A 13442-nucleotide genomic window follows, 5' to 3' on the forward strand; every position below is an offset into this window, starting at 1 on the left:
TAGGCTGTCTATGGTCAAGAGAAAGTTTAGATCTTGCCCCAGTGAAGGTTTTTTCTGGCCTGGCTGTCCCGGTTTCCGTTCCGGTTGATGATTTAAAACCAAGTAAGTAGCAATCGGGGAGTTTGAAATGTTCTGGAATTTCAGACAGAATCCCTGGAGTGGGTAGAATGGGAAAGTAACAGTTTGCAAAAAACTCTTCTCTGAAGTAGGTACTTAAAATAAAGGTTTAGATGCTGATGTTCCTATAGCTATTGGGAACAGGCGCTGACCTAGCTGAAGCCACCTGGTCAGGCTAGTGCAGGATGGTAGCTGGAGTCCAAAATCAGGACCAGTTCCCCACTTCTGCCGGTGGCAAGCAATAACACCTCTGGGGGTCCGATGCTAACCTGCCAGTAACTTCAAGTGCTTTAGGCAGGCTTTGTTCTGCAGCTCAATGAAGATTGCTGCTGCTGGGAAGCACCAAACTGAGTTAGCAGCGTCGGTCTTCATGTAGTACTTCCCCAAACAGGATTGTCACGGCCAGAAAAGGGATAAAGAAAACTCGTCTGTGAGATGAAAAATGTCCACAAATTTGAACAACACAGTAAGAAACGGCCTGGTTGGGGAGAATCTCTTCCCTTACCCTCCCAAAATTTGGTGGGGGAAATAAAGGTACCTGCAGAATGACTTTGTTATCAAAATGGAATGAAGAATATGTAAAATACAAGCGTTATTTTCCATATAGGAAGGACTGTGCATATATCTCTGAAATAAATACACATTGTAGTAGGGATGGACCGAGGTGCACAGTAGGGATCTTAAATATGGTTTTGCCTCTTGATATTAATACAAAGGCAAGAAAAACGGGGAATAGAAAGCAATGGTCTTGACATGTAAACAAAGAAGACAACACTGTCTATAGGGGTCAGAGATACTATTTAGTTAGACACCTAGTGTTATAATGCAGGTAAAGGAGAAATTTGTATTTCTTTCTGAGGGGGGTGGAAAAATGAATCTGACACAACTGTGTTGTACTTCATGCCATGTTAAGAGCCAGCAGCCAGCTTGAGCTCCAGGATATAGGAATTACAATCACGTTATACAGTAAGTTTTCAAGTGAAGTCATTTCATTTGAAATGCTCGTCAGTTCTAGGAAGCACCTTGCAGACTGGGAGAGCGCGGTATTTTTCAAAAAGGTCGCATTTTAGTTTTTCAGCTCAGCTTTCTCTTTTCCCATACTAAGCTTCAAAGGGAAGAAAACAGGGAGAAAAATGGGAGACGATTCTTGAAGGGTTTGTTCTTTTTCGGAGACCCTCAGTTCTCACCCTGCCTCCGCAAAATAATTGTCAAAATTGTTTTTCAGGATGTTTTTATTCTGTAGCTGGAGCGAACTCCTAATGCAGGGGATAGTAATGGAAAGTAAAGGTGTAAGTGATCCGTGCAAGTCGTCGGCAATTCCAGCCCCTCAGAGAGATGTTGCGTAAGCTCTACCCAACGAGCCGACTTGTCCAGTTCAATGCAACATGCGAGAGGGCTCGCTGGGTCCCTTGCGTGATGCCAGAGACAGGGAGCTTGGAAAACAGCACTAGGTTGCCTCTGCACCTTTCCTCTCCTTCATGGTTGTTGCCCTCCTGAGAGAAGCTAGCCGTCTTCAAACACCCAAAATGTTATTTCACCTGCTCGTTGCCCTCGAGATTTCATCACACAAAACTGCCCTTTCCTGTTACTGCCAAGTCTGAGAAATCATGTACCCTACATGTCAGGGATTTTTGTTGTTGTACATCAGGTGTTGCTAGAAGAATAATTGCTGAATGGTGTGTAGCGGAGCAGGATGCAAATCTATTACAGGGCATGGGAAGTAAGACAAGAAGTGTGTTTCTCCCCTCTTGAGCAAAGCCCTTCAGCAGCTGTGTACGCTGTTGGCTTCACAGACTATTTCTGTGTTTGAAATTTGCAAATATGCCGAAGTACCTTGTTGAATCGATGCTTCAAACAGTGCCAGCGTGAGCAGGAGCAAAGGAACTTCCCTGCCTTCTGTAGAACAGGAGAAACATCCTCCTGTGTTTTTTAATAAGCCGAGCAGATCTGGAGGAGGGTATCCTCCAGAGCTGGATGCACCTTGCATTTGATAGATAAAAGGAGAGGAAAAATATTTGCAAGCTGTGTAACATGGTGATGAGATATGTGGGTTTTGATAACGCAATCAAGTCGCACCCTTCCCAAAGCACTTCAGGCAGCCCCAGGACTGTCCCGTGTCCTCCTTTTCCCGAAATGTATCCCAAAGAGAGATTTAATTTAGTGAGTGTATTGAACTCTTCTGAAAGTAGAAGGAGGGAACCTCTTCTAGAATTGTCATCTCTGAAAAGGGCATCCGTTCCCTTACCATTCCGCAAGCGCAGGACAACGAACCATGGGTATAAAAGCACGATAGACCCACTCTTTGCAGTAACGAACATTTAAATACAAGTCCGCACCTCTTATGTGAGTTGAGATAGCTCACATAGATATGTCCACCCACATAAATACCCAGTATATACTATACACTCATCAGCCTCTGTACTTTCAAAAATATTAACTAACACTCCACAAGAAACATTTGTAACCTGTAAACACGCTATTCATGCACAAATAACCATTCACATTTGTATAATGCACCCAGTAAACAAGCTAAAAATACATATTCAAAACACTGAATAATTACATCTGCCCTATAAATATATCACCGATAAGCAAAATTGACACGGTATCCATCCACAACGGATGGATGCCCTTGTAGAAGTGTCCCTAGACCAGCCAAACCCACACGTGACGGCAGCTTGCAGAAGCTACCCCTACTGCGCGTGTACCCAGAGCGTTAGTCACAAACACCCCCCCCCCACTTGCATCCCTGAATCCTGCATTTGAAAACACCACCTGAGGACTGCATTATTCATGGTGAGTCCAGGTGCCTTCGTACAGACATACGCGTACGCATCGGCTTTCCGGCAGGCAAAGCTACGCGTTCAACTGATTTTCCAGCCCCGTACAGCTAAACCCTGCCTTCCACAACGCAAACCCATCGTGTAACCCTCAGCAGTGCAGAGGCACAGAAGGAAGTTAATTTCAGGTGTGTGTTTCTGTCCTGCAGTCATTAATGAGAGCTCTTGAGCAAACCAACGCTACCGTTCTTATTTTTCTCCTTGTGACAGGATAGTTGGGAATCACCTTTCTAATGCAGGAGAGGTGATGAGCTGTGAACGGAGGCAGGAAGGGAGAATGCTTATAGCAAAGGCTTTGTCATTCTGCTTGATTTTGTTTGAGGGTTTGGGGACTGGAGCGGGAGGGAGCCCTGCCAGCCAAGCCGTTTCCTTGTTCCAGTTGCTTTCCTAGGCCTGGCTTTTCAACTGTTCTGTTCTTGCTCAATGGCACCGGTGCTCGTGTATGGCCAAGCTGGCCTGTGTGCCTTCTATCCCCTTCCCTCTTGCACGAGTTTCCCTACTTATGCTTATTAAGACTATTCGTTTTGACTAAAGTATGTTTCTTAGAGCGATCCGAAGATATCTAGAGATTAAAAATCCAGCTCTTTCCCTGGTACTTGGTTTCAGGGGTTAATCAAGGTGACTGTTAGAAATGTACCTTTACTTTTCATTATAATTTGCCCGGATTTAACTTTCACTCATTTCAAGACCTGTCACTCATTTTTTAAGCTTGAATTTACCCCCTCATTGTTTTCTCTCACTTGTTATTATTAATATATTTCCATCAGAAACAGTGGATCATGAAGCTGAGATATGAGGGAATGTTATTTATGCTCAAGTAATTAATGCCCCGTGATAAGCTCCGTGCATTGCCAGCCGTAGCTGCTGCAATATATGAGAGGCGTGTTGCCAGAATATGTGAAGCTGCAGTTTGGTGGATGATGGAGAGGATATTTAATTAAGTTACAGGGGAACTAGGCAAGCTTTCAGTCCATGCATAAAAGCGGCAGCAGTTTCCATGTCAAGGCTAGTGAAACAGTGATAACTGCTGAAAGTCTGCTTCTGATATTTTGACTGACACTAGTCAGGGCTTCATTTCCAGGGATGCAATGTCATTTAGATGGGTGGCAGAGGCAGGAGAATCTAGCTGTTGGCATCTTATTATATGAAGAAGTCAAGCCCAAATTCTCTCATTTAGGGAGATCTTTCTCTTTCAGGGGAATGGGAGACGTTCCAGTGGAGCCCTGGGGGTCCCTCTTTCTGCGGGATATCACCCCCGCTTTGCTAACGTCTAGCAAACCTGAACTCTGCCCTTAAGTTCTGGCGGCTGTGCTTTCAGGGAACGGACAGGAGGGTTGCATTTTTTGTTGTGCATAAGAAAATGCGTATAAAGGTGACTTGTCTTGAACAACAGGTGCTGGTGGACTCACTTCTGCTAAAAAGTAAAGCCTAGTTCTGCGGTTTTGCTGGAGGAAGTTTGTTATTTGCCTTGCAGGACTGTCTAGGCATCCTGCTTAAGCTAGAAACAGGTAGCACAAATATGCAGCTCCTTTCCTGAGAAGCATGAAACCTAACTGAAGTCCCAGTGAAGTCTGTGTTTCACGTGCTGATGGGGACACAATGCTAGAGTGGCCTCAGTGATGCCACTGGTTTCACCAGCACTGAAGGTCACTTGGTGTAAGCAAATACAGAATTTAGCTGGGAGGGGTGAGCTGAATGAGTGAAAAAATAGCCTGTTTTAATTAACTCCAGTAAAATGAGGAGTGACTCCTCAGAATTATGCTATATTTTGGTTGTTTAGTGAGATCAGAAGCAGGACATGAAGCGGTAAAAAGGTTGTAAAGCTTTGCTTTTATTCACAAAGTGTTTAAATCATAGTCCGGCTCTAAGTAGGGGGAGAGAAGAAAATCGTGGACATAGAAATGAGATGATCAGTGCACCATAGTATTATTTCCTATCCTCTGGTATCTCTTCAACCCTGCAAGAACAAGGCTGGCTTTGTGCAAGTCTGATACAGAGACACTATTACTGCTTCTGACCCAGAGAGGGGGGCAGGTGTAGCACTCCACAGCAAAAAGCTGAGCCTTTAAATTAGCACTCAAACACTAAATAACAGCAGGCAAGGAGGAGGGGAAATGCCTGGGCTGAGCCGCCTAAATAGGGGTTTGTTTGCCAAAGGAGATGGCGAGAGTTCAGCATCCTCTGAATGAAGCCATGGTTGGTCTATGCGAAGCAATCGCAGGAGGGACAGTGAGGTGGTTCTATCTCAAGAGGTCCCATCGTTACCCGGTGCATGTGGAGTGGCCGTTGGGTTTAACTGAGCCTAATTTAATACCAACCAGGGCAAGTTATTTAAGGAAGGGTGATTCAAAATGGAAACAACTCTATTCTTTCAAGCCTCATCTTGTAATTGAAATATTCATAAAGCTCCTCACTCAGCATAAGACCATTGCAGGAATATTTTAAGGGTTTCATGCTTTTTGCAGTTACAATGTGCAAATTCAGCAACACCCGCCTGCATTTTCTGAGTGCAAATGCATCACATTTTTGACCCATCGTTCTTTCAAGTCTCCCTTAAGAGACTTTCAACCAGATCGAATGAAACTGTATTTTTATACTATGCACAAGCAGCAGCTATAGGGTAGGCTGAGAACCGCCGAACTCACTGTCCTGGTCTGTGAAGGCTTTTGGGGTTCATGTCAGAAAAACCTAATCTTAAAATAGTTCTTTTTTAATTTCACTGTGGTCTGTAAATCCTGCATGGATTTAGAGCCCACAAAACTAAATGCAGATAAAGCCAAAGGTTAATAAAAAATGCCATGCATCCGTACTTCTATCCCATAGAGGAAGAAAATGCTTCCCCCCTCTCTACCTCGGTTACCCAAATATCCAGGAGCACATACACGTCCTTGTGCAGCTAACTAAGCACTGAAATGTTCCCATTGCCCAAAAGTGAAAGAAATGCACTATAGGAAATCATAGAAACAGAACAGCCTGCCAGAGCAAATACCTGACGAGGATCAGGATGGCAACTCTAACCCTCCATGTTTATGCAGATTTATCACCGAAGGAGTAGGAAAACTCACAGTAACAGGAAAATTAATGACAGTAAAAGCTATTCAGTATTCATACCCCCCCATGTTTGTTCCGGGTTGTTCTATCATGTGTCCGTCATTTTTATGCCAAACAAATGAGCAGTACAATCACTACTGAATTCACGCCCCATCTGCCTCCCTCGCATACGGTAGCAGAGCTCAGCTGTTTCTCTTCCTCCCAGAATAGAAAGAGGAGAGAGGCAGATGCCAGGTGCAGGCAGAGAGAGTCATTGCCTGATGGACCCTTGAAGGAAGGCCATGAGGGGTTTGTCCTTCCCAGAATGAATCTTCTCTTCTCTGCCAAGCTGAATAAAGAGACAGACCGCATGGGCGAAACAGCAGTTGGAGGTGGAAAGGGAGCAGGACCAGGACCCCAGATCCTGTGGGGCACTTGGAACAACTCTCCAAGTACCTTCCAATAACAGAGGAAAGACATTCTTTTTCACATTTAATTTCACAATGCCAGGTTTTATTGACTCATAGCTGTCTTGCTGCCCTGTGCTTCCCCTGCCTGTTTTTTCCACCCTTCTGCTTTCCGCCTTCTCGCAGCGAGGTCGCAAGCTCCTGGGTGCGGGGCTGCCGCTGTCGTGCCTGCGGCGCGGCCGGCACAGCGGGGCTGAGCTTGCGGCTATTCCTGCGATACCACCGACTCCACGATCGTAATAATGAACTGAATGAACAACCGGTCCGAGCTGGTGTGAATGAACAGCTAGCCTAGAACAAGGTGCTCTGCTTCATTATGCACAATACTGAAGAAGGCAACATAATTGATGGGTAAGGCAACAGGCTGTGACTCGAGGAACTTGCGTTTTACCCCTGACTCCCACTGACCCCCCCGTGCAATTCCAGGTGAGGCAGTGCTTACGCTCCTTGCTTTGTTTGTCGTACCTGTTTAGGCTCTAGTTCAGGAAGCCCCAGGAGCATGTCCTGATTTTTAAGCTGGTTGGCCTTTTCAGATGGGGCTTTATGACTGCAATGTAATTGAGGCTGGAGCTATTTCTTGTTCTGGGTTCGTGCAACAAACAGTGAGGTGGGACTCTGTCACAGGGCATCGTATAGCCCTTAAGAGAAGGGTAGGTCACCTTCCCTGTGACTTCACTGTCATCAGTGTGGTCACTGAGGTGGATGAGAAGCTGGCTTGTCCAGGAGAAACTGTGGCCAGGTAGGTGGGACCAAATTAGAGGGGAGACTCGAACAGGGGAGAGCGAAGCCGAACGCCAGACCATGCAATCAGGTGAAAACTCTAAGGTGGGACATTACTGACCTTCAAAACCTGCAGGCCCACGTGTTTTACATGGAGAAGGTGGGGTCTACAAATCAAATCCCCAAGAAAAGCAACAGTTTTGGGGCAGCCTGACAGATGTGGGAATTGCTCTTCATCCCCATGGCTGAGCCGTGTCCCTGCACAGTGCCGTCCGTGCAAGGATGTGATCAGCTTACGCCTTGTTTTGATGGTTGACATGGGGTGTATGTAGTGTTCAGAGTAAGGACAGTTTCTGTACCTGGAATAGTAATTGTTCCATTTGCATAAAACATATTCATTAAATTGCCTGAGCGGTTGTATTCTTCTGATGAGCTTTCCCCTTCCCTCGATCTTGCCTGTTTCAGGCTTTATTTATAGGCTCCCCTGACCTTTTCATTACTCAGAGTCTCCCATGAATCCTGTCCCCTGTATGTTACCACATCAGTTTTTCTTGTCCTGCTTGACATTTAATTTTTATTAACTGTAGTGTAGGTAAAGCTGTTTTTCTTTGTTTTCCACACCGTGTTCTTCTCCTGCTCTCTAGGCAATAGAAACTGTCATTCCAGAAACACGAGGGAGAATTTTCTTTCTTGACATTTTGAGATTTTCCAGCAGGACTTAGAAAATTAAAACTGGGTTTAAGGTTAATAATGTCGACTTGTGCTGATGGGAATTATAGAGTGGGTACAGGAAAATGAGCCTCATTGCTCACCTGCAGGGTCTAAGTGTGGTCCTCAGTATCTTGTGGGTCAGCAGAAGGCATCCACTGGTCACTGGATAAGATAACTGGATAATAATAAAAGTTTTCACTGGAAAACTCTTCTGCACCTCCTAGTTCTTGTGTGCCTGGCACGCTTTCCATTTTGTGTGGGAGCACGTGATTAGCCTTTGCGCATGATGGAGAGACACATGTTGAAGTTTTCCATCTGTGCTTAACGTACTTGCCACACCCTTAGATGAGGAATCTCTTGTTGTTACTCATTTGACTGAAAAATCACATTAACTCAAATTATTTTAAGCAGAAAAGCAAGTAAAGGGACTTTTCACGACATCCAAAACACTTGGGAATATTTTTTGACAGGTGAAGAAACACTTCAATTAGCTCCTCTTTATTTGGGAGGTTCCTACCAATTAACAGAAGCCGTCCTTCACTCAGATCATGTGTTGTCTCCTGTGCTTTACTGGCTAATTAACAAATCCTTGCCTCAAAAAGGTAAACTTGTCTCCATCTTTTTGGTGCGTGTTTCACTGCAAAGTGTCTTTTATTGAATTTATAGCCTATATAAATCTGTAGCCAAGCATGTTTATACAAACATTTATTGAAAGTAGATATATAGCTCATTTGTGACACTAATGGACAGTAGAGAAGCATAAGCTAATGCCAAATCTCACCAAAATGAAAGGCTTTAGGTCTGTTCAATAGAGCAACTTAATCGCCAAATGCCAAGAGGAAGCGTCTCAGATAGAGTTTTGCCTATGAATACGAAGATTGATAAGTTCTATATTCCAAAATAATGGAATATTTCACATTCCTTTTAGGTGAAGAGTTGAAAACAGATCCCCGAATTTCTCATGGGACAGCGGTATTGTTTAGTGAGCAATAGTATTTTGCAATTCTGTGTACAAGGGGATATCAGATGTCTGGAAGAATTAATGAATATTCAAGCAGTGCTGCTTTGCAATGATCCTCAGCTGATAGCCGCCTTCATTCATACGCCTTTAAAGGAAAGCTTAGATTTGCTCATTTTTCATAAGCCTTCCTTAGGAGGGAGGAAAACAATCCGGCTGTGCTTTTATAGGGTGAATTTGAAATTAAAATTAGACGTTCAGGTGTCATCTCAGTTGTAAAGTAGCCCTTAGTTCTGACGGTGGGAACAGGGATTCCAATTATGTTTCATCTGTATGCGCAAGGCTTGGTTAGGCAAAGTATTAAGGATTCTTAGTTGCTCGTAATATTTCTAGAGCGCGCAGGGCTTTTCAACACCGGCCCTAAATTAGTTTTTTGGAAGCAGTTGTTCCTTGTATCAACGTAAGGTATCCTACACATAGAGAAACAAACCGTTTGGCCTTTCAAATGAGAGGACCCCAGTCTTAATAAATATTGAATTATAAAATCCCTGTATAGGGAATACAAGCTAATTCTTTTCTTTTCCACCAGCTGCGAGCTGCTACATGTGATGTATGGTACAAACTCTCCAGGAAAGAGGAGCAAATTGAAAACACTACCCCTGTGGGTTCCCTTATTAGACTTGACGTGACTGTGAAATTCACAGGACACAGCTCATTAAAACAAGGCTGGCAATCTGTGACCTCTTGAGTAGGAAGATAAGATCCATGCTGAAAAACAGGCTGTTGCTTTGATTGTGGGGTAACTCAGCTGCAGAGGAGAAAAATTTGTATAGCTACTTATTAACCCACTTGTTACCAGAGCACGTTGGTCCTTACAAAATGCATCCTCAGGAGAACAGGTAGGCAGCGGCCGGGTCGCTCAGGCCCAGCTGAAAATGAGGCGACGGGACCCCTGGAGAGCTGTTGCCATTTCCCACCACAGCTCCCACTCTCCGAGAGGTGTTGTGCTTCCCGGACAGGTGAGTGATCTGGTACGCAGCGCGTAAGGTGACGACAATTTCAGTGGCTGGGCGTTTCAGCCGGTGAAGCGGGAACCGAGCACGCTACAGGGCCACCAGCTAGATATGTTGCTTTTTTCATTACTGAGATGTTTAAACAGTATTTGAGGTTAAGGTCTAATACTGGCAGTGGAGTCTCTGACCCAGGTGAGTGTATCAAGAGGAGGACAATTTCGCTGAAATCCTGGGCTCGCCCAGGAAATAACCATCTCCTCGAAGCAGAATTGTTGAAGTGTTGAATTCTGTCCTCCTGGTAACTAAGCTTTAAGAGCACTGTGCTTTGGATGTGGAAAACTTAAGCTGCAGGAGGAAATGCCCGGGCTATTGTAAATCAGTGTAGCTTTATAGAACTGTCTGAAGCCAGACAAGGCAGTCTGCAGCAGACAGTGTGACTTGCCTTCAGGCATAAGTCCTTAAAATTCCTGTGCGAGTGTACGCTATCTAGGTTGCTTTCTCTTATGTTAGTACCAAACCTGGTATTGTACAGTTTGATACTGAATATTCAGTTATAGGTTGTTTGCACTGAAGAAAAGAACAGGATAATTTTTCCACGAACTTAACTGCAGGGTCTAATAAATCCCATTCTCGTGCCATTAGAACCCAGGGAAAAAATATGGCAAGAATGTTAACATTTTCTGCTTGAAAAAGCAGCTATCTTGGTAGCTAGGTTCAGTCCCTAAAGTGATCATCTAATTCTAGTCTGACATTTTCTGTAAGCGAATAAACCTGGATCTTAATTCTATGCCTGTCAAATATTAAATAATGCAACATCAGCTTTTAACGTGATTGATCCAAATAAAGACCATGACAAATGTAGCCTGGTTGGAAACATTCAATGAAATAATACATTTCAGAGAGGGTTCCCCCCCCATCACTGCTAATGTGAAAGAGTTGGATTGTGGGAAAGAGAAAATGAGATGAGAACACTTAAGCTGATGTTGCTCTGCATGAGGGAGAAGAGAAGCTGAATACAAAATGGGCTTAATAATTATGACTAAGATTCAAGCTCTGGTGAACTAGGAAAGACTGCTCTGATGTCTTATGAAAATCAGGTTCTCCTAAGGCATGCAGAATTGGATTTCCAAAATGACCAGTCAGGCACAGCTGAAAATGTTTGGCCCCACTCTCCATGGTAGAGAAAAGAACTAGCAACCCATATTTTTGATATGTGGGGGATTGGCAACATTCCCTTGGACTTATAACTCTCCCTTAGGAAGAATGGGAAGTGGGAGTTCAGGAAATAATAGTCTTAGAAGTTTCTCGTGCCTTTGTGCCAATCTTACTGTTCTTTTCAAGGAGACTGAGGGACGTAGAAACGTTTGACTTGAAAGAACAATAAGAAAAGCCCTTTATGACGTTGAACTTTATGCTTTTATGGTAGTCGTCCATCATCTACCTGCCAGTATCCTATAGTCCCTGAGCCAGTGGGGGTTTTATTTCTTTTTCTGTTGAAAACAGGTGCTAAATTCACCCTGTTGTAATTCTGACATACAGAAGCAGCCTTTTCCTGATCCAGATCAACTTGTTGATTCACTTTGTACATAGTTTACTGATTGTTACAAGGATTAAATGATAGTCTTTGTAGAATGACTGTAAAACAGAGGCTCATAAATATTTTATTCTTGTATTAGTAAATCTAGTAAGTGAACTTAACTTTACTGCAGGTAATCTTGTGTGCTGGGAGGCCCCATGCCTGATAATGCTGAAAAGGAGAGGGATTTTTGAATATTTGATCTGCACTAAGCACGGAAAACTCAATAGTTACATAGGTTGGTAGAAGGAAAGAGAGAAAGAAAAGAGAAAGAAAACAAAGAAAGGAGGGAAGCCAGGAAAGTACAGGTTTATTTTTAGGAAGTGTTTATTCTTAGCAGTGGTAAATCGCAGCCAGGCTGGATTCAGCAGAGCATTTGTACACAATGTTCTGATATGCAGGCATCCAGAGCCCAACAAACAGGGCGCGCGTCGGCCAACCTTCCATTAGCTTGGTTCGTCCCAGGAAAAGTGTCTGATTGCTTTTGCACCTATGCTATTAATAACTGAGGTGGAAGGGGAAAACTGATAGGTTTCAAATGCTAGGATCGTTCTTTAAAGTCAAATTATAATTGGCGTAGCCATTTATTTTCCATCCCAATTAAATTTGTGGTCCTCTTTCTTTAAATAGTGCACGTTCCAAAGGTGAAGTAGGAAGTTACTGGAAAAAACGCTAAACTGATATCAAGGAGATTCATATTTCTTACCTAATTGTCACTGACATGGATGCTTTGGGAATATTTCCAAGACTACGCTCAGGTTAGCAGCCACACTCTGAACACATCTAACTGAAGTCGTAGCAGCTGGTGAAGGATGGGAGCGGCGTTACGTCCTGCACGGCAGTGCTACAGACCCCAGGCCTGGCCCTCTGTGCTCCTAGTGATTACACGGTGAATCTTTAGCACACCTGGCAATGCAGGAAAATTTATTCAGTAATTAAATTACTACTTCGGGACTGTGAGCCTTAAACTTGGTTCCTCAGGTGGCTGCTCACCTATCAGTGGACGCATTGACCCCTTGCTGGAAGGTTGTGCTCCCACTGTTCTTGCAGATGGAAAACTGCGGGAAAGTTACAGCTCAGATGAAATAAGCCCAAAAGATACAGGCCCTCCCTGAGAGGATATTCTTCTTATACGGCTTCAACTCCAAACCATTTACAAAAAGAGAAGGGAGAAACTGGAGAGCAATTGTGAATCCCTCCCTCGCCCCTTGCCTCTCCTGTCCCCCCTTGACAGCGTAAGTGCTGACAGCAACTCTGGTTCCTATTTGTTTTCCCCCTTCCTATCAGAGCACATGGCTGTCCAAAGGAGGAATCCTTTCACGCCTATCTGCAAGGTCCTTGAAAGATGTTAAGAGCAAACTAGGTGTGAACAATGCATGAAGTGGGCACACACATGGAAGCTGAGGTGCGAAAGCATTTGCTCAGTAAAAATAGAACTAGGCTGTTGGCAGAAAGAGGTGTCTATAACAGATAAGCCCAGCAGTGATTGACAGGAGTTGGGGTTTTGTTTTATTAATGCATCAGTCTGAGTTTCTTGACCTTATGAGGAAGGAGAGAGCTTGGCAAGACAGATGAGTTTTTAATTTGTTCTTTAACAGGGAAAGAAATGCACCTCTCCTGATTCTATATGGAACAACCAATACCAGTTTTTAATCCTGCTCATCACATAATGTACTTAACTGGAATAGAAAATAAATGAGGGATCATTTATAGAAAATAGAAAATAAATGAGGGATCACCAGCTATTAATGATCCCATGAAAAGCATGAGCTCCATTCCTGCTGATCTTATTGTGGAGGTCTTGAGTCCCTAGCATCCATCCAGACTGACCCTCTTTGATTGTCCTTTGGCACCGGAAAGCTCATCTGATCTGCGTGCTTGGTTTGAGAGTGAATGTTCTTCTCAGGTGAAATATTTATAAATCACTGTTGGTTTCTTTTTTTTTACTAAAGAATGAATTGCAGTATGGGTTTGATATGAACATCCCTCAAGCATAACTGCCATACTACA

This window comes from Phalacrocorax carbo, chromosome 21 (genome assembly GCF_963921805.1).
Source record: "Phalacrocorax carbo chromosome 21, bPhaCar2.1, whole genome shotgun sequence".
Lineage (NCBI taxonomy): Eukaryota > Metazoa > Chordata > Aves > Suliformes > Phalacrocoracidae > Phalacrocorax > Phalacrocorax carbo.